We start from the raw sequence: 22,268 nt of genomic DNA on the forward strand, positions 1-22,268 counted from the left end.
AAATTAATTGGCTAATATCGTGGTGGAGAATTTCTCCAAACACGTACACACACACATACACACACACACACACACACACACACACACACACACACACACACATATATATATATATATATATATATATATATATATATATATATATATAATATATATATAATCTACAACGAAACCAAGACCCAGTTGCATGTCACTGCTCCCGAGATCGCTTAAAGCATATTTTGCAGAACCACCAAATTTTTCCTCGGAAACCATCCGGCTGGAATTTGTGCACGAATTTCCGTATGTGGGTCACATTATCACCGACGACCTAAAAGATACGGCGAGACATTGAACAGAGGCGTCGTAAACTATGTGCAGCTGGCAACATGATTGCAAGGAGGTTTTGCCTTCTGTCACCGAGACGTGAAACTGCTGCTATTCCGCTCGTACTGCTACAGTATCTATGGGTTTCCCTCTGGACGAACTATACCCGAGGAGACCATGAGGACGCATCACTTTTGTGCCACAATGACATTCTGAGAGCCTCACAAACACTCTCCGCTACCATTCCGCCACACAGATGTTCATAGAAAACACCTGGACAATTTAAAAATCATTTTTAGGCGAACAATGTCCAGTCTGGTAAACCCGAGTGAGAAACAGCAGCAACTCGCACATACAAAGCATCCTAAGGAGTGAAGCAAGAAGAAAATCTAAATTGTGGGAAATATGGGAAAATGAGGCCTTTGTTCCCCTAAAGGACTTAATCTCTGTATTGGCAAGATGTCATCTGCAGTTTTTGTCATTATTACATTTATTGCTGATATTTAAATTTTTCATTATTACTGTCATTACTATCAAGTTAAAGTTTTATTTACATTTAATTTATGTATTCAGCCTTCTGGACCTGACTACTGTAACCACCTAAGGTCTCTAGTTGAAATTTAAGTTATATAATATGTGCACTAACTTGGCTATTACTCTCAATGCATATTTTTTTTTTTCTCACCAATATTATTACTGTTATAACAGTATGATGATTACTAGCTTTTATGCATACCTCAGCTATTTTGTGGATAAGTGCCGATTATTCATTTTCTTTTTCTATTTTATCATGTCTCATGTATCTAGATTGTGTAGTTACTGTCTGTATTTTGTCTATTCAATGTATATGGCCCCAAGCTGAAATTAAGCATATTATTATATTATTATTATTATTATTATTATTATTATTATATATATATATATATTATATATATATATATATATATATATATATATATATATATATATATATATATATATATACAGAGAGAGAGAGAGAGAGAGAGAGAGAGAGAGCTCATGGTCAATATAAAAGGAGGTAGCGATTATCATAAGATCAAAAGGATGGTTTAACTTGAGTTTCCCTCGGAAACAATAAAGGCTCTGGACGACGAGACGTAAAAAAAGGGAAAAGAAGAAAGAAAAAAAAAGAACAGTGGCTGGAGTCGCTGTCGTGTTATACTTCTTTTTTTTTTTTTCTATCTTCAATAATTGCAAATGAAATTATGCAGATGTCGTTGTTACAAGTTATGACGATATTTGCACTTTCCATTGATCTTTTCGTTTCTTTAAGTCCCAAATACCTTAAAGGGGATTTTTCCACGGAAGTATTGGAGAGTAGGATCAAACCTAGGTCACTACTGCTCCTGAGGGAGGGATTAAAAGGAATACACGACGTCACTTCCAACGATATTACAAACTGGCAAGCGTGGGACGAAAACCGCCTAAAACGACTAGAAAGTATATTCACCTCCTGTAAAACACTACACACGCTATTTTGTTTAATTTTCTTATCCAAAACAGTTTTCCATTTTGTGACACTTGCTTTTCAATCACAAACACATACATTTTATTAGACATGAGGTGTGAAGGATGTAATTTCTGTTGAGCTATATAATTGTGTTTGTATAATTAACACAATTGAAAAGAAAAATATTTAATAACAGGTAGAATGCTTTAAGCTATTCAAAGCTAGCTAGGTAGCCCAGGTCTAGGCTTACTCTAGGATATTTTATTTTGATAAGGCTTAGGCTAGCTACAGTAATGTAACATACATCAGGCTATTTCTTTTGTTATTCCCGTGACATTCATATTTCTTATTTGAGAATTTCTTAAACATATAGGCCCTGTATGATAAAACTGTTCATAGTTTTTTGTGTTAGCAAGGCCTATCCATATAGGCCTAGCCTATCGGGAGGTAGGCCTAAACCCAAAGTTCATTTAGCCTACTAATGCACCAAAGCATTTGCTCATTAAAGAAATTATTTCATGTTAATTTTCATTGATATTTCTTGATATTGGCTAACGGTAGACTACATAATAATGATTAGATTATAATTAGGCCGACAAGTTTTGTATAAAGCCATCACATGAACTATGAAGCTGACATATTAAAACTAATTAGCAATTTTTCTTAGGCTAGGCAAGGTTACTCTAACTTGATGTAGAACAAAAAACTGACTCTGACGTAGATTTTCTGACCTCAATTGACCTGAAAATTTAATGGTGTCATTTTGATGAAGTTTTCTAAAAGTAATTTGTTTGCTAGGTAAGAAATCGAATTTCATTGTTTAAAGAATTACGGTTGACTTAGAAATTTATATTTATACTAGAGCCGATAGAACATGGTATGTCATTGAAAACTAGGCTAATGTGTTATGCATGATTTAAACGTAACGTTATAGATATAATTTATTGATTAATCGATTCTACTATAGCTTTGATGAGAGAGAGTTAGCTTACTTGATACCAAATAGACCTACGCCGTAACATGAAAATATCATTCGGCTTATGGGGGTAGGCCCATAGTCTAAATCTTTCGTTTTTTTATAAGGCTAGGACTGATTAGTTTTCTTTTGAAATATTCTTATGTAGTATAGGGTAATCGAAACTAAACAATTATGTTTCCAAATAATCAAGGTAAAAAGGAAAACTTGACTTATTAAAAAAAATTGCTCTGTAAAATTGCATTACAGGACAATATTCAAAATCACCTTAATAATGCTATGTATGGGTACATTTTGATATTCTAATATACATATCGTCGGGTTTACAGACTTATCCCAAGCTTCGGATACCATAAAAAAACAATGAAAAAATGCATTTATCAGTCAGACGTAAGTACTGGGTATATATTTCAGAAAAGTGTCTTTTGGGTAAGGCAAGGGTGGGATACAAATGTAACTGAAAGTAAGCTGATGTGTATCATTTTTGTTTTCTATTAGGATGGCCGCAACTGCAACAAAAAATCCGTGCACCTCAGATGAAAAGGAAGGTGTTGACGACCCAGTAGAAAAAAAGAGGGGCTTGAAGCCTGGTACCTAGCGGGGAAAGTACGTCACAATAGGTGCAAAGGATGCTGTTAAATGGAATCATAAATGCAGCTGAGAACGATCAAGACTGGAAAGTCCCCCCCGGAAGCAAACGTTCGTGAGCTTCAAATACGCTGTTCATCTCAGGCTCATGAAGGCACTTTTAAGGTGAGTGTTTCACAAACTTCCAACAAACGTTTTTTTTTCACATACTTAGGACGTCAATGATAATGTAACTTGATATACATTAAATTATGCGTTTTTTATCATTGATTTTAGACCTGTCACATGCAGAAATATAGTGATGCACAAAAATCGTAATACCTATTATAGTGTACAGTATGCAGCAAAACTCGTGTGACTTTTTTTTTTTATTTTGTACTGGACAAGCGTTGTTCTCAAGTTGCCACTTAGTATTAAATCTCGTATTTTATAAACGTGTATATATGAGGAAAAGTTGGGTCACTTGTTATATAGAATCTTATAATTGAAATATATTGGAACCTGAAAAACCAAAAAATCTTTCACGCTACCAATATTTCTGAACGAAAACTAAATCGTTACTGTAGCATGAAAACCTCAGATCACCGTGACTTCCATGAGTCGTGTGGAATCGTCAGTCTGGACACTGTGAAAGAGGACATCGCGATGGAGAGCAAGAGAACAGTTGAGCAGAAGGCATAGTCTAATGAAAAAATAAAAAGGGTGCATTTGGGATATGAATTCGAAGTTATTACTTTTAGCTTTTGTGGCTTTGTGTATAAAGCAAATGTTAGTCGAGATCATGATTTCAATACTTGCAATAAATTATGGCTTAGGCTTAGGTTATAGCTAGTGCTACATAAGTCTAGTCTCCGAGGGGTTTTCTTCAGTTTGAAGAAAAGTAAATATAAATAAACTGAATAAATAAGCGAGGTGAAGAGTAATCTTCGCTATTAGAAACAGAACTAATTTATATTATTTTACTTTTACTTAGGAATGGAAGACTATAATCAGGTCGGATATTATCAGCTACAACTGTCGAGTGCAAGATTCTACAGAATGACAACTGCAACGTATTATAAACAATAATGGCTAGGGCCAATGCTATTGGCTTTTAAATAAACATACTGGGCTATATTCCAGACAGCAACAAGTTGCCCTCAATCTTTGTAACTTATGAAGGGTGTCTATAAGACCATAAAGCAGGATTTGTGAAATTCTTCCACAGTTGGTGGTGGTATACTTCCGTCATTATTTTCTTCATAGGCCTATAGGCTTAATGAGAATGATATAATCGAGAAGCGCGAAGTGCACTTGGCCTACGGGTAAGGCAAGCTAAGCCATTGGCGGGCCACTATGCACCCTTCACCAGTTGGGTCTAATGAAATCTTAGGTAGATCTCAAGAAATGTAACTAGTAAAGGCATTAATAAACCAAGCAGCAAATAATGAATATGATTGATAATAATAACGGTACTTAGTAAAGGCATTAATAAACCAAGTAGCAAACAATGATATGATTGATAATAAAAACGGTATAGGTTAAGTAAATGGTATACCAATATAATTATTTTTAAAAAATACGTATAATTCTTTGAAATACATAGGTCCCTGTGAAAAAAATAATATACAAATTCCAGCAAAACAAATAGAGTAAACACAACCTCGTCTTTTAAAACACGTCATACATATATAGCTACACATACATACATACATACAGAGAGAGAGAGAGAGAGAGAGAGAGAGAGAGAGACGAGAGAGAGAGAGAGAGAGAGAGAGAGAGGGTAATTAATTTTATTTAGTATGTGAGCCTAGGTTGTCTATTACCGAATTAAGCCGTCTAGGCGAATACTGTCAACCAGTCTACTGCAAATATTTTCCCCACGCATTGACTCCCACACTGACAAGCAATGGCTTATGATGGCTTGTTTACTGTTCAGACGGAGCCATCCCATTTCTTTGTCATAATGGCCCATAAATTTTCAATGGGATTGAGATCCGAGATTTTGCAGGCCAGTCGATCCGAATAACTTCTGGATGCTGCTGTAACCAATTTTTATTTCTTACTGGCATGCTATTATGAACAGAGGAGTTGTCCATTGCCAAGAATATGGGCAACGGTTCCGGAATCAGTAGCATCCTAACAGATGGAATCAGCACCTCGTCAAGAATGTCAACATACTGCCCTGCCATTTAATCGCTCATGGATTGGCACTAAAGCACCTGGTCCGCAAGACGCCATCCAACCCCAAAGGCCAGCGGTTATCCTCCCACTTCGTCGATTTGGTTCTACATATTTATCCTCAAATCTGAAAAAAATAGAGAGAAGGATTTAGAGAAAATATAAATTTACAGATATTCGGAGAGAAAACAATGACAGTGGGCTTAGTTTTAAATATAAAAGAAAAAAAACTGTTTTAACTGCAGTTCTTCCTCTCATCAATAGATCGTTATGGATTAGAAAAAAAGAACTGGCGCTTTTATTAAGCCATACTTTCAGTAATATTGCTATAACACCGAACTTTTAACTTTTAAGACTTGAAGTGCATTGTTAAGAAAAACACTATAAGGTTATTCTATAAAACTATGTGCTATTATATATAAATGATATATATATATATATATCTATATTATATATATATAGTATATATATATATATATATATATATATTATATACAGTTCTTTAATATGCATTTAAACCCAAAACTTATTTAAAATATTAGAAACAGCTACGTCAGTTGTATTTTCTGCCAGACTTAGTTTTACAGTGAAATAATTAAAAGAAATCTTTGGTTGTAGGCCTAATAGTATATATTATGAATTCGGAAAAGAGGCATAAGAAAGTTGTCATAGCATAGTAACCTTAAACGACTTTTAAGTCAGTGCAATGTATTCAAACATTCACGAGACTCGAAGGAAGCTAGCACGAACTTCCTCTGCGACTGGTTTCCCGCCAAGCAACACTTCGAAGCGCAGGCGGTCGAAGCGGAGCGGATTTTGTTTTATAGACATTTAAACTGCTTCCTCAGTAATGACAAATTCCCAACTCCCACCCTAGGTCAGATTAATTTATATCTTCTCTTGCATTATTTCTCCCTGATTACATCGTAACTTCCATTAAAGATATTTGTCAGCAGGTTTAAAAACAGTGTAAGAGGAATTACTATTCATTAAAGCTTTAGCATATATACAGACTAGGCCTATAATACAAAGTATATCACACCTAGGCTACCACGTAAAAATATAGGCAAAATAAGTAAATGTTCATTACCTGGTTTTTCCTGGACGCCAGCAGTGCAGTCTTCCCTGTTGGTGTTCGTTGCAAAAAAGTCTTTAAAACTCGTCACAAAATATAACAGTTGCCCAAAACTCTCGCTCTTGGACAGATATTCGAGCGCAAACCCGAGACGATGGTCCATATGCGTCTGTGTAAGTAGAGGCTTGAGCGCAGGTTTCCTACATAGAAGACCAGCTTCTCGAAACCGACGTCTTACAGTGTCAACTGATGTTTGTATATTTGTTTCTCGTTTCACTGAAAATGATGACGAAACGGGTGTTTGGTTATAAAGTTAATTAACACTTCGTCTTCTTCTGCGGTTGTGCAGCGGGGTCTCCCAGATCTAGGGAGGCTTTCAATCCTTCTCCGTCGTTGTATCGTTTTAGCCATCTATACACAGTTTGTCTTGTTGATATTAAGACGATTAGCTATGTCTTTTTTGAAAATCTGGCGAGATGCAGCTCAACTATAGCTCTCCTTGTTGGGGGGGGGGTGACGTTTCCGGTCGCTGTCGGGTTGCTCCAACCATGTTTGGCAAATGACCACAGTTGACGTAATGTTAGGCCACGCCCACAACTACATCTCCGTTACGTTCATTACATTAAATAAATTACTATGACGGCTAACATGTAAAATTCGTTTAATATTTACGTCTTTTCATATTTACCATGATTAAAAACTAATGGTGTTAATGTTTTTTTTCTAATGACCTAGCTATATTTTGATAAAAATATATAAACCCATTATACTATAAAACCATGCTAAATGAACTGTATCTTTTTATGAGCGAAGTTCCAAAATGTTTCGCCGTTGCAATTCAGTGTCATTAGAAATGTGAAGAAGGTAAGAGTTGCCAGTTAGTCACTTTTTGAACGAAAATCACTGAAATCGGGTCACTCGAGTTTTGCTGCATACTGTACAAAAACGTACAAACCTCATTTCACCTTTTGAGGGAAATTAAAGGTTTTTCCATTTCTTAAAAAGCCTTCCTTTATTAATTGTTGTTTTAAAACATTCGTCCTCATTTGGTGAGCAAACGACAGCATATAGAGTACTGAAATATGTCTATATAAGCCCAAAATGATACAGCAATTATCTGTGATCGAGAAATTTGAACTGTGGGAAATGGTCACCAAATGCCGCCACCAGATGTCTGCAGCAGCGTAAACAAATTGGCGGGCCGCACGAACTGAATTTTGTTTGACATAGTGTGCTGAAATTAAATTTACATGCAAGTTGCATGCCAGCTGATATACTAGATACCACTACGACGACTTGAGAAAGCCAGGGCCCATAGGTAAGTGATAGCAGCTTATGCCATTATCTTTCACTATCATTTTATAGTATATCCCTATAACAATATGAGAGAAAAGTACCTATATAGTCTACAGGGAATAGTACTAATTCTGCATTTTTTGGGGGGAATTGAAATATACCAACGACTCTAGGAAGAGTTGCTTTTGTTGTAAGGGTTTTAATGTGAGCAAACCTTTAGGCTGGACTAAAATTGGCGAGAATATAGGCTGTACAAGGTGACAAGGTCTCAGCCAAAAATTAGGTAAGTAAACCTATACCTACTACTAGGCTAGTACTAGCTAGGCTATCTACTTAATTTATGGCGGTCCTATGGCCGTCCCCGGCTAAGTAATTAAGTCTAGGGATGTGAGGGAGAAGCCCCCACCTTCAAAGGGGGTGTGGGGGCAAGCCCCCCCCCCCATCTAGGTACTAATGCTTGATTGACGCAGACGTTAGGTTAGGCTATTGCTGCCAAAACCCCTGATTCCCATAGGGTGCAACCCAGGGTGGTTGTAGAGTAAAGGGTTACTTTCAATTATTTTCTGACCAAGGTTTTTTTTCCCCCTTTTTTTTTCCCACCCCATTGATTAAACCAAATAAAAGGTTGGGTAATTTGGTGATTCTTACTAGGCTATTAAGGCTGTGCAAGCTTATAAAAAAGTAGACTCCTAAAGTTAAGACGAGTGCCAGAAATTGTAAGCTCAGGTACCGGAGGACAATTTTCAATTTCCAATATCTCCTAATTTCGAGGACATTTGAGGTGCTGGAGGGTCTGCCCCACTTGAATTTATTAAAACAACATCTAAAATAACATTAAAAAATAAGCTGTCTTTTTAAATGACATAATTCTGAAATTGTGAATTTCCAGAGGACATCTAAAAATCTTTAATTTTCAGCACTCTGAGTTAAGGAGAATACCTAAGGGGTAAGGGTAAAGAATGTGGGATCCTCTTCAATTTCTTTATCTAGAACTATAGTCTAACTTAGTATTTGGCTTATTTAACCTAACCTTCGTAAATTTACAATAATCAGCTTTTTAATGATAACATGGGCTATGTTGGTTAGATTAAGTAATATTAGGTTAGATTGTATTTATTTACATTAATGGTCAGTGGATCCCGCATTCTTAACGCTTACCAATAGTATATAGAATGCGTAGATACTAGGCTAGTCATTAAGTGAGGAAATATCAAATAGTAAAAATGATTTTGTTTAAAGTTCCCCTCCAGCCCAAGTTAATGCTTAATTGACCAGAGGTTAGGTTAAGCATTATAAAAAAAAATTTTTTTTCCAATAACCTATAATGCTTAACCTAACCTCTGCGTCTGTAAAGCATTATTTGGAAACTAAATTTTGTGTACTAGCCTAACCTATATTGCTTAACCTAACCTCCACTTTAACATCATTAGTTTTCATTATTAGACATTTCCTCCCTTACTGACTCTTATCTATGCATTCTATACACTATTCTCCTTAATTCTAGGCATTTACTTTTTTATAAGCTCATGTGGCTCTAATAGTAACAATTACCCAAAAGTTTCTTTTGGGGGGGAATTATTTTTATGGAAAAAAGAAAATAAAATAAGGCGTGGAGTATTCCCTAGAATTACCCTTTCATTACTGGAGGACCTAGCATTAAAGAAAAGTAATGGGTGATGTTAGTGCAATTAGTATTTGAGGAACAGATATTCATGGTAATTATTGAGAAAGGGATTGGTTCTTTTACCAAATAATTTTTTTAAAAACATTGTAGGTTTCAGTGCTGTAATAATATTACCTTTACATTTTTATAAAATAGGATAAAGCACTGTATTTCTAAAACCAATGCAAAAAATAAATAAATAATTCAGACCTGTAATTGTACGGTAGCAGCAAATCGGCGTTTGGCTTACAAGCTCGCCTGGGATATTGCCTTATTGCACGGTTCAGGGTAAAAATGAATGAGGTATAGCTTTATATTTATCTCAGGGCCTGCAAGTTCATTATCATATTACAGTATAATGGACTGAGTAGTGAGTTACCAGAACAGTTAATTTATTATATCTTGTGAAATTTCATAGCCCTACCCAATATTGTATTGGTATATTCATGTATATTATGTTTTTCTTTTTAATCAGTTGTTACTAATAAGGTGCAGTTAACTTGAATGAAATATTTGCAAAATCAGTTCTAAAACACTGATGTGTGAGAGAGGGAAAACTACATATATATTCACTCTTTTACAGGATGCGACTTGAATTGTTTATAGAGGTTGAGGCATGGCTGAATTGTGTCATGGCATCTGGTTGAAAAGGTGGTGGAGCTGTATCACAGTCAGCTTTTGGCAGCTATTACCGTTTCAGTGAAAATTAAGAGGAAGAAAGAAATCAATGACTCCACAGAGGAAGGGAAATGGAAGTGTGTGCATCCAATTATTTTAATTTTATTATTTTTTGTATATGTATCTACATATTGGCATATTTTATAAGGTTATTTCATGTTTATTTTCTGTGTTTGTACATGCATATATCTGTTATCAAAAGAAAAATAGAAATAAAACCTAAACAAATGGTTCATGCGCTTGGTGGGATGTGATATATTTGAATCTCTCATCTTTTGTTTGTATCATTCCAAATGGTTGCAATCTTCAGTATGGTACAGACTTATGTGTATGTGTGTTTTATATAAATAGCTGTCTATTAGCACAAGTCTCATGTGTGTATGTATGTATGTATGTACATACATACTTTATATATACTTTTTTTTACTGTAATTTGTTTATGGAATGAGGTTGTTGTTACTGAGGTAAGACTCAATCGAGTGCATGTGTAGGTTATTTATATACAAAACAGAGGCCACATTATTTGACTATATTTACTTTTACAGTGTTAGTCCTCACTGGAACATGTCAGTGCAAAATAAATTATAAGCAAGATTAAAACTTTTATTCTCCTGAGATTTACTGTAAGGTATATGAACTTTCATTTTATGGTCTTGAAAATTATTAATGAAAGATATTGCAAGGTTCATGTAAACCTTGTAAACACATTTTCAGGGCCTCTATAAGGATTTTTTATTATCCTTACAAAGTTTGTATCAAGCAGTTAAAAGGTAATTATGAGGCATTTATAAAGCCTATTTAAGGTTCTGTACAGGATTGTATAAAGTATGTTAAAAGCAGTTAATTGGTAATTATGAGGCATTTATAAAGCCATATTAAGGTTCTGTATGGGATTTTTTTAAGGTTTATACCATGGTTTTTGAAGCTCTTTCAAGGCTTTTATTAAGGTTTATTTCAAGCATATTTAAGGCTTGCACAAACCTAAAAGTGTACACGAAAATGGGTACTTTTTAGGTGTATCACAAGCACTTTTTAAGTTTGGGGCTTAAAGTTCGCAAGCTTGTAAAGTACGTTCGTCTGATGTACTATGAACATTCATTTTCTGGGGGGGGGGGGGGGGGGGGGGGGGGGGTGGGGGGGGGGGTGTAGCAAAATCTAATGGAATTCTTATTCAGACAGCATACGGATAGATACGACGATCTGATGAGCCAAGAAAAGAACGCGGTGGTACTCGATTTGTAAAAGTTAGACAAGATATGATGATAGAATATGTTGAGGAAAACCCACTAATAACTCTTAAAGAGAGTGCTGCTGCGAGGTTTGGTAATGTAACTGGCATCAATATTACTTCAACTACGGTACACAAACATTTAGATGGTCAGTTATACACAGTGAAGAAAGTTCTCCCGGAATCTGTTACTATGAACTCAGAAACAAATAAACAAAAACGAAAGGCTTACGTGGAAAAATCATGAACAGGATTGGACTTGGAAAAACAGTTATCTCTATGGATGAGAGTAATGCAAATCTCTTCCTTCGATATTCTCAGGGACATGCCCGAAAAGGAGTTCGTTGTATGCCCAGGAGTCCTACATGCAAAGGAAAGAATATTCACATAATAGGCGGCACATCTCAACAAGGACTTGCGTAACTGGGAACGCAGAAGGGGCAGTTACAAAAAGACTGTCAAATATGGCTGCGTAAAATGCTTCGCACTATCACTGAGCCCCTCTCTAATGTTGTTGTGTGTGACAATGCTCCTGTACATTCATGTCTTGAAAACACTGAAGAAGAAGATGAATTCAATGGAGTTGAAATATTACGGTCAAGCCCTTACAGTGCTCCACTAAATCCCATTCAGGAATGCTGGAGTGTCATGAAAGCAGCTATGAAGAAGCCTGGCAGAACATTTTAGAATCACGATGGACACTCCAACTGGCATCAAACTGAATATCGAATGCAGTACCTAGAACGCTGTATTAATCAAGCTATGCTCAACATTGCACTAATGTTTTGTCTAAAACCATGTACACTTGGCAATGAAAGTTAAGATACAGTTTTTTTTTTTTAAATTCTTCGGACATATATGTTCAATAATGCCACATCTGGCAACTCTTGAAAGGGGGCGGAGCTTCAAAATCATAGCGTTTGTTGCTTTCTAGATTTCCATCAACTTTACACCATAAAGATTCTGCTGAGGAATTACAATCGTTTATACTTGAATGTAGAAACAGGCTCTAAATTATTCGTTAATATTGGTTTGGTAACGTCAGTTCAGGGAAGAATATCGATCATCCTTTTATTAAAACCTGTGAAACCTTATTTATAAGTAATGTTTGACACTTAACTGACGTAAAATTCATACGTAATTAAAGACGGATCTCAACCAGTGACAGAAAGGGTTTTAAAATTTGGGCTGTACTTGTGGAAATCGTGAGAACAATACAGTGAAGAATGAAATGTATGACGATATAGAGAGAGCGCGCAAGCATAGGCCTATCGATAGAGATAATTCATTATATTTACTTAGAGAGATTAAGTGATAATATTTTTCAAATGTTTCAAAAGTGGGGAGAGAGAGAGAGAGAGAGAGAGAGAGAGAGAGAGAGAGAGAGACTTGGAAGAGAGGAAGAGAGAGCGCGCGCTCAAGCATAGGCCTATCTATAGAGATACTTAATTTATTATATTTACTTTGAGAGATTGAGTGATAATATTATTTCAAATGTTTTAAAAGTGGAGAGAGAGAGAGAGAGATTGAGAGAGAGAGAGAGAGAGAGAGGAGCAGAATCTGCTCATGTGAAAGCTTAGGCCTATTTATACTACTTAATTTCATCATATTTGCTTTGAGAGAGAGAGAGAGAGAGAGAGAGATAGAGAGAGAGAGAACGAGAGAGAGAGAGAGAGAGAGAATTATAGTACTGGTGACGGACTTTGTGACAGGGAAAAGCCGAAGAAAATATAATGAATTAAGTATCTCTATCGATAGACCTATGCTTGCGCGATATGATATGACTGTCCAAAGATCGTGCTGCACTATGTTTAATAAAAATTTAAAATTTGAAGGATCATAATAATTTAAGTTAATTCTCCAACTGGAATTCTTTATACCCTAATCTTGAATTACATTCGAACAGTTGCCTGTAGCATTCAAAGATTGTAAAATGACGTGGAAAATTTTAGACACAGGGTGCGGTCATTCTTGCTCTCTTGATATAGCTTTTACTTTTGAAAATCGGGTTTCATCCACAAACTCACGAAAAAAGCCAGCCGTGTTAAGTAAAAATATGTATTACCACAAATAACTCAATATGTATTGCACAGGCAATTAAAGTTTTATATCGTGGGAGATCTTTCAGCCTCGTGGCAAAGGAATGCAGTCGGTAGGGCTGTAGGCTACTATGAACTGCTTTGTAATGGGAGCATATAGCCAGAAAATCTTTGAACTGACATGCTACTTTAACCTTGATTAAGGTTTGTGTTTAAAGACAGTAGCTTTGTAAACAACAGCTAGCATTCGATCCATGTCAACGTCAGAGTAATCAAAGTGTGAAATCCGTTACGTTAGCCAGTATCCAATGACTTGCGCTTTCCCACTCGAAGTTCTAGGGCTCCTCCCTACATCATAGTAAACGCTCTTGCGGGTGCAACTAAATTTGCTCAACCTACCTTAGCCATCGCAACGTTGACTGCCATTGATGTCAGCTAACTCTAATCGCTTTGGAATACAAACATAAGTTTGTAGAAATTAAAATAATTGCATTCACCACTTACGATGATGCAATATATCCCCGTTCATGAAGCAAAGCGAGTAAATATTGTCGTCGTGATACACAATACTAAAATCAGAAATTCACATTCTATCTACCAGATCTCTATGAACGAATCCATCTCAGAAATTCCAATTACTTCGGGCATATATCGTGTTTTTAAGTATCTGAACGATTTTGTTTTACAGTTTTAACATATATGATAAAATTTGCAGTATATTTTCATATTCTAGAGTAAATTTAGCGATATTGTGTCTTTTCAGTAAAAACAAATGGGAAATTGGATGAACGAAAGCTAATGAAAATGTATCCTCAGTTTTCTTGTCGAGTGTACAAGAACGTTTTCTTGGTGTTATGCAGTTAAAGGACTTGAATACGAGTGACAATGGCCACCGTAGGGTTTCTTAGTAATTTTGGTGTATGTTAACCCTTAGGTTCCAAGAGTTGAAAAAATTACAATTTATATAAAAATAATGCATCATAATTTACGTTGCGCTCTCTCTCTTTCTTTCTCTCTCTCTCTCTCTCTCTCTCTCTCTCTCTCTCTCTCTCTCTCTGTCCGCTCAACTGGACTCTTGATTCGTGGAGTGGTGTTTCCTTATCTTGTCCCCATCCCCTTTTAGGTGGGGTTAACATGTTAATTCCTCCTTTTCCAGGCGGAGTCAATAATTTAACATGTTAATACCTCCTCCGGAGGGGGAGCTGCATTCTTTATAGAAGCTGAGTAAGTCTGGTGGGAGGTCACAGGTTAAAGATTTTATGACGGCCTTAAGATTTTAATTGCGATGGTGTTATGGTTTAACTTCCTGTGACTAAGGTTTTGTTGACCAAATTCTGGCTCACACACCAAACTCAATTCTCTCTCTCTCTCTCTCTCTCTCTCTCTATCTCTCTCTCTCTCTCTCTCTCTCTCTCTCTCTCTATCCTCTCTCGTTATAATGACATAAGAATTATATTTTGCCTAATTTCACCCATTATTTATGTATGAAGAATTGCATTTAAGTTAACTTTTTAATTTTCACATAAGCTATAAGGAATATTGATTACTATGTTTGCCTTGTTTTATTTGCATTACAAATTAGGTAATAAAAATATTTTTTTTTTTTTTTGATTTAAGTTGTACTGATTTAAGTAGGCTATGTGAGACGCCGAATAAGCACACTACTCTAAATAAATAAAAAATGGATTAAACACAACTATTGTATTTTGATTACATCCAACTACCTTAATATTAGATGTATTTCTATTGTTGGAATGGGTGTGTTGGAGTCACAAGGACTAGGAATAGAAACAATTATATTAAAGGGACAGTCAAAGCAGTAGAAGTATCAAAGAAGACTGCAGTGGTTGGTCCTGAGGATAGAGTAGGCTCATGTGTGGTGAAGGGTCATGGACATGGAGGTGGATGGGAGGAGGATGGAAACGTGACCCCATATAAAGACGGGAAAAGCTGTAGACAAAGAAAAAGATGGGACATTATTGCTCTTTTTTATAATTACTGTAGTGTTTTATAAAATATGGCTTATGCATATCCGATGTCAAGTTTACAATCAACTAAAAAATTACTTTGTACACTAAGTCATGTAATAAAAAAAAAAATTTCAATTGAATTTAGTTATTTTTTTAATTTGAAGTTCACCATTTTAATCTGAATTTCATCTCTTTTTAATTTGAATTTGACCTGTTTTAATATGATTTTCGCCTTTATAAATTCGAATTTGACCACTTTCAATTTGATTTTTATCTTCTTTACTTTAAAATTGACCTTTTTTAATTTGAAATTAACCTTTTTTAATTTGAAATTAACCATTTTTTATTTGAAATTGACCTTTTTTAGTTACTGAAATACACCTTTTTTAAATTTGAGGGCAAAAAGCTGCAGTTGGGAGATTTTTTACGTTAAGAAATCCATTTTTACACAAATACTTTATAAGCAATTATTTTCCAACCTCACTTTCTCACCGGAATGTTTTCAGAATTCTTAATAAGATTTCCATGACAAAAATTCCTACAGTGCACTAAGAAAACTCATATTTAATTATATACCAGCAACTAAATTTAATATCATCCAGACAAATCCACTTACTCTGGGCAATTAGTTTCCATTAAAGGATAAACTCGACCCTTTGATGACATCGTGTATTGTACACAAGTTCAATTGCCCTAGATGTAATCTAGGGACCTACGTGGGATCCCCACACATAGGTTACTGAAGGTCAGAATTGATTGCCACGATGCAGCACGCCAATGAATGCAAGCATAATATACAACACAAAAGATTGTGAAAATATTAGGACGGGCTCCGAATGTCAAATTATTGATGATTCTGGAGTCCTTGATTATTCAACAACTTGCCCCTCAATTGAACATTTCCTTGACACTATTTGTTTTACGTGAGCTGTTTACTTTTGTCATTTTCTGGTTTGTTCCTTTCCACTTTCGTCCCCTTCCTTTCTCTCTTGATGGTCGGTTCTGCTATAGTTAGTTTTAATTTCGTTATTAATAATGTATATATCTTATATTTGCATTTTAGCACTTTGAACGTTAATTCTATTGCGTTTTGTCTTTATAGCTTACAAATGAAACCTTTGTGTTTTGAAACGTCGCCAATAAATGTATTTTGAGGACCACCTGAGATATAGTTCCTCCTTCAGTCGTCTTCTTATATATATATATATATATATATATATATATATATATATATATATATATATATAATATATATATATATATATATATATATATATATATTATTACCAGCGAAGGGCGTCGCATCCCCCGGTATTTAATATTTGGTATGCGTTTAGCCTGAGCGTTAGGCAAACTGGTTACACTCAGTCTCTTCTCTCTCTCTCAAAGCGATCACTGGCAAAAGCCCTCTCTCTCTCTCAAAGTGATCACTGGCAAAAGCCCTCTCTCTCTCTCTCTCTCTCTCTCTCTCTCTCTCTCTCTCCATTCCATCAGGTCACTAAATCAGAGTCAGAGTTACAAAAAATATATACGTTTTATTCAAAGTAAAGTGCTAGTTTAATAATTCAAGTTCTTTCAAGATCATTAATGGAATGATAATAGTTCAAGTCTCACAGACAAACTAACTCAGATAAACCCTCGGTATTTAAATGTCTTAATCAGTAATTAGTCACACCAGTTATCTCCTCTCCAAAATACAGTCCCCTCACTAGGACACTCGGTCTCCACACTAGGACACTCGGTTCCCTCACTAGGACACTCAGCCCCCTCACTAGGACACTCGGTCCCCTCACTAGGACACTCGGCCCCTCACTAGAACCGCCCATTACAGCTTGGAAAACACTAAACAAAAATACATTATGGAGCCATTCGGCTCTTTTCTCCCCAAGGCAGCTGTCTCCCTAGTTCTGCCTAAAACTCGCCGTTATTAACGGACATAGTTCGTACATGTACACACAAATTCCCACTCGTCGTCAACGCCCCAATTAACTGGTCACAGCTAGTTTTCAAAAGCACCTTGAACAATAACCTCACGGCACTGATATGCTTAAGTAAGGAACTTTAACATCATACAACCCAAAAAGAGATGTCAGCATCTTAGGTTGCCGCCCGGACTCTCTGTCTCCATGGGAAGTTAAATATGATGAGTCTCCAATTTCCAAGAAATGTCACAACGATACATATTATCAGACTTTGTTTATTACAGTAGCTCGGCCACTACCTCCGGCTAGCCCCTGCCTAGCCATAGGCCCATAAAAAACAGCTTATATCTATATAAAAAACAGATTGGCCGGCTTAAAACACAAGACATAAGTAACTGCACATCTCTGGCAGCATAATGTAATGTCTATCACGCTTCATCTCCAATAACACTTGGGCGTATAAATTTTCTCTCATTTTGGATTTCTTGAATATCCCTCTTTGTCTGCAACTTCCTGCACAGACTGTAGTAAGCTGTAGAAGGAGAAATGCTTCCGCCCTGTGGAAAACATCCAACGGCTTCTGTAGACCCAAAAGCGCTGTAGAACTCTGTAGACTCGTAGAAACTCTCGTAAGTACCCTGGACAAACGACAGCAACATCTCTGCATGGCTGGTGAGCGTCTTGCTAGCGTCGGGGAACGACGATTATGGTGTGTTTAAGTATGTCAGTCAAGTCATCGGTCAATCAAAAAAGAAATTAACCCCAGACATACTACTTCTATCAGATAATGACCTCAAAAATTCCCAAAAATACTAACCGAAACGTCTCCCAATTAACTCCATTTAATATGACCACTAAATCATAAGTCATTATCACAACTCCGCAAAGAAACAAAAATATTAAGTTCTCTAACTCAATTCTCCAAACTCACACACTAATACACACAATCCAGAACTCACAGCAACTCCACGGACTTCTGCACTCACATCTCAAACTCAAACTCTTACAAGTAAAAAAAAGAAAAAAAAGGAAGCAATGAGCCCAAGAAAAAAAAATCACGTAACAAGCCCAGACCCAAAAATCAAAAATGTTCTCTCAAGATCTGATATTACAGCAACCCATAAAATCAGTAAAAATCTCCAATGTTTAACAGCAAAAACCCTTTACTGCTCACATAATTAATTGCAATGAGACTTAATGTCAAACGGCCCATCTATGTAAATCACAAAGCCCAATAAATTACATCTCCCGTTCAGAAAGAAATGCTATTTAAAGCTCAATCCCCAATTGCATCTCTCGTAGGAAAAGAAAAAAAAAGATAAAAAAGATAACAAGAAGTGAACTTCCCCCATCACAAAGCACATAATATATGCATGATATACATAACCCGCATTTTCCCAACAAATGCAATATGCCTAGTTACGGAATTTTTGCAATCGCAACTTTCCAAGCGACCGGACACGGCCAGAAAAGCAAAACGTCGTTACATGTGCACTTTCATGAAATGCTATGATCAACATTTCCAGATATTGCAAAAACTCTGAGCAATCACCTCTAGAAGAGGAGAGTCAGCACACCAGACTCACACAGCGGTTTCAGCAAAAAATCTACCTGCAGACAAGTGTGCTCGAACTGCAGCAAAAAAAAATGTCTAGTCAGACTCACAAACTTCAGAAACCCATGAATTCTCAAAAAAAAGGTCTATACTGACACTAAGTAAGCACATTTCACAAAATTATCTCCAGGATATGACTAAGCTGCTCAAAGATTGTCTCGAAGACATATCTCTCACATGATACTGCCCAATTATAAAAAAAAAAAATTATCACCTATTTGGGATAAAAACTATGATAAACTCACAATTCAGCAATTATATGCCTCCAAAAATAACATCTCCATAGGACTCGTAATGCAGTAACGCCACTCGCCTCCAATTAGTCACGAAACCAAAAAGAAAGAACCACGGAACTCTTCTCTTGGATTGAAAAAACTCCCAGAAAAAAAAGTCATAACCTCAAAAAATGTCACCCGCCAAAGATCAATGCCATCTCCATATATATAAATATATAAAATCACCATCTTAATAATAAAACCACTTAGGTGATAAAAATATTTCCTCCATTTAATTAATAACCGCACCACACCATATTCCTTCTTATTTCCTCAATAACCACGTGTTAATAAAAACCACCTACTCCATGAATAAAAAAATATTCACCTCTATTTCGGCAAATAAAAAATACTTACCTCTATTTCACCAATAACTCCATGTGGAATAAAACAAGTCTCCAAAGAGAATATTATATCTCCAAGCAGGATAATAAAAAAATGTAACCCCATCTCCAAAAAAAATGCACTCAAAGCATCCAGCTGACACACTCATAAATATTGCCCATATCTCCTCAAAAAGGTGTCTCCATTTGCAACAAAGATGGCTACAAAATAATTGAACTAAACATAGCTCTCACCACATAGGCAAATATCAAATGGCCAAAAATATATCTCCAATATATAATATCTCAAATTATATCTCCAAAAATAATATACCTCCATTTCCAGAGAATAACTCAATGTTATATCAAAAACTATAAAACTCTATGTTTCGCATAACAGCTGAAAAAGGGCAAAAAACTCGGCAAATAAAATTGTACAGAAAATTCTAGAAAAAATCACCAATGTGCCACAACTCATTATAACAGAACTCCAAATTCAAAGTGTCTAAGCAAAGACTTCTCCATATGCACTACGACATAGGCCACTAGAAACTTAGCCAAGTTTCTTATCTCTGTCACAAATACAACAAAGGTATTGTGCAAGAAAACCCACAACTTCTGGAACACAAATATCCAGAAAAAAAATGTAGTGCCATTTCGTATGCATTCAAAAAAATGCAAAAATTCTCCCATAAATCTCTCTGCAGCATCAAACAGCTGAAAACACAAACACGTTCCCGAACAATGACTACAAGTCACGAACTGAAACACTAAAAAATTCTCACAAACTGGAGAGAAAAAATAAATTCAAATTCACCCATGATAAAAAAAAAAACTTGTGTCAGCGATGGCTAACTTCCAGAAAAGGAAAAAAAGAAAAATCAACGGCACTGTTAACTATCCCCATGACTCACGAAGATGTCAAGCAATTATCTGCTGAACTCATAAAATAAGAAAAAAAAAAAACTGTGTCGTTAGTTCCTCCCAAATTCAAAAAAGATTCAACCACCCTTGATAGCATTACAATACCCACGTTAGTATATATATATATATATATATATATAATATATATATATATATATATATATATATATATATATATATATATATATAAACACAGTATTAGAAGTATCATTATCAGCAGTATCACGAAAATTGCTATCATCAAAATCACCAGTATTAGTATAAAAACATCACTAATGCTAATGCTTGCCCATTCACCAAAAAAATTCAGCACAAAATTCACCAAAAGTTCAGCAAAATTCAGCAAAATTCACTAAGATTCACCAGATTCATCACTCATGAATGACTGACACATTCTCACAGAAACTCAATAAATAATTAACCACAAAACTTCTCCCATAATTCATTGTAATAATTCTCCATAATACAATTATCTGTAATAATTATAAAATAATCTCCCATGAAATATCTCAAATCTCTCTTAAAATATGTCTCAAGTAATGATAATTCTTAAGTAACTCTCCCGTAAAATATCTCAAGTAATAATAATAATAAGAATTCTCCATAGTAATAATTCTCCTGCAAATATCTCAAGTAAGGGCATTAATATTGCAATTCCCCAGTATAACACCAAATACAACACGAGGAACCATCCACCACCAAAGGCAACACCACCTGACAACATCAGTCAGCGATCATACCAGTCAGCACTCATCACCAGTCAGCACCACAGGGCATCACCAACTGACACATCAGTCATCACCACCCATCACCACTTAGCACCATTCGGCAATCACCATCACTCAGCACCATCTTAAGGCAATCTCCACAACACCCATTAAAAAAATAATCTCTGTGTCCCCATTATAATTGTGCCTTCCAAAGCATAAGGAAAACTTACACCATATCCATATGCATTTCATTTCCTTTTCTCTTCATTCAAGAGAAAGAAAATCTCTTTCTAAAAAAAAAAAAAACCCTACGGCATCTCACACCATCAACCAATCATTATCAGCTGATGCCCTTGGCATTGGAAATTTCCTTATTCAAGGGCAGATTCTTCCCCAATACCCCGACACAAAGAAAAAAAAAGGAGTTCACCCCCACATAAAAAAAAAGTGTTTCACCCTCTCTGAGGGTTAGAAACACCCCCCCTGAACAGTGTTTGAGTACCCCTCGAGGCAAACCGCTACTACCCCCCCCCCCTTGCAATACCCCTGTGGGTCGGTTAGCAGAAATTACGCTGAGCGCGTAGGAACAAGTGGGCGCTCTTTGTCCAAGCAAAATATGCAATTCAAGCACAGTTTCGCATGTATGAAAATCATTCATACACACGCATATATCAACACAAAGACGACTGCGTCTCTTCTAAACATGCACCAATAAAAAAAAACATGTCACTTTCTGCTACTATGGGAAAAAAATGTGATATCCTAAACCAATCCCACAAATCACAAAATGATAAAAAAAACCAGGACCAAAAACAAAAGATACCTTGTAACACTCACCACTTCACAATGGAAGAAAACCCAGAATCTGCTCAATCACAAACACGCGAATCTCATTGGCGCAACACAAACACGTTTGGTGAGAAGGCACTCGACTGTCTTTCACACACACAAGCCAGACTGAGTCTAACTCCCTCGAGTCATCTCGCTCTGGTAAAATCCTTCCCTTCCCATTACCACAGTTAACAGACGAAACATTTTCTCATTCCCTC

The 22,268-nt window shown here is 35.9% G+C and overlaps 1 pseudogene; it reads left to right on the top strand.

The window, feature by feature from the left end:
* The first annotated feature begins 11,358 nt into the window (after positions 1 to 11,358).
* LOC135215771 (uncharacterized) lies at positions 11,359 to 21,366 on the top strand (annotated as a pseudogene).
* The last annotated feature ends 902 nt before the right edge of the window (positions 21,367 to 22,268 follow it).

The sequence above is a fragment of the Macrobrachium nipponense genome, chromosome 5 (genome assembly GCF_015104395.2).
Source record: "Macrobrachium nipponense isolate FS-2020 chromosome 5, ASM1510439v2, whole genome shotgun sequence".
NCBI lineage: Eukaryota > Metazoa > Arthropoda > Malacostraca > Decapoda > Palaemonidae > Macrobrachium > Macrobrachium nipponense.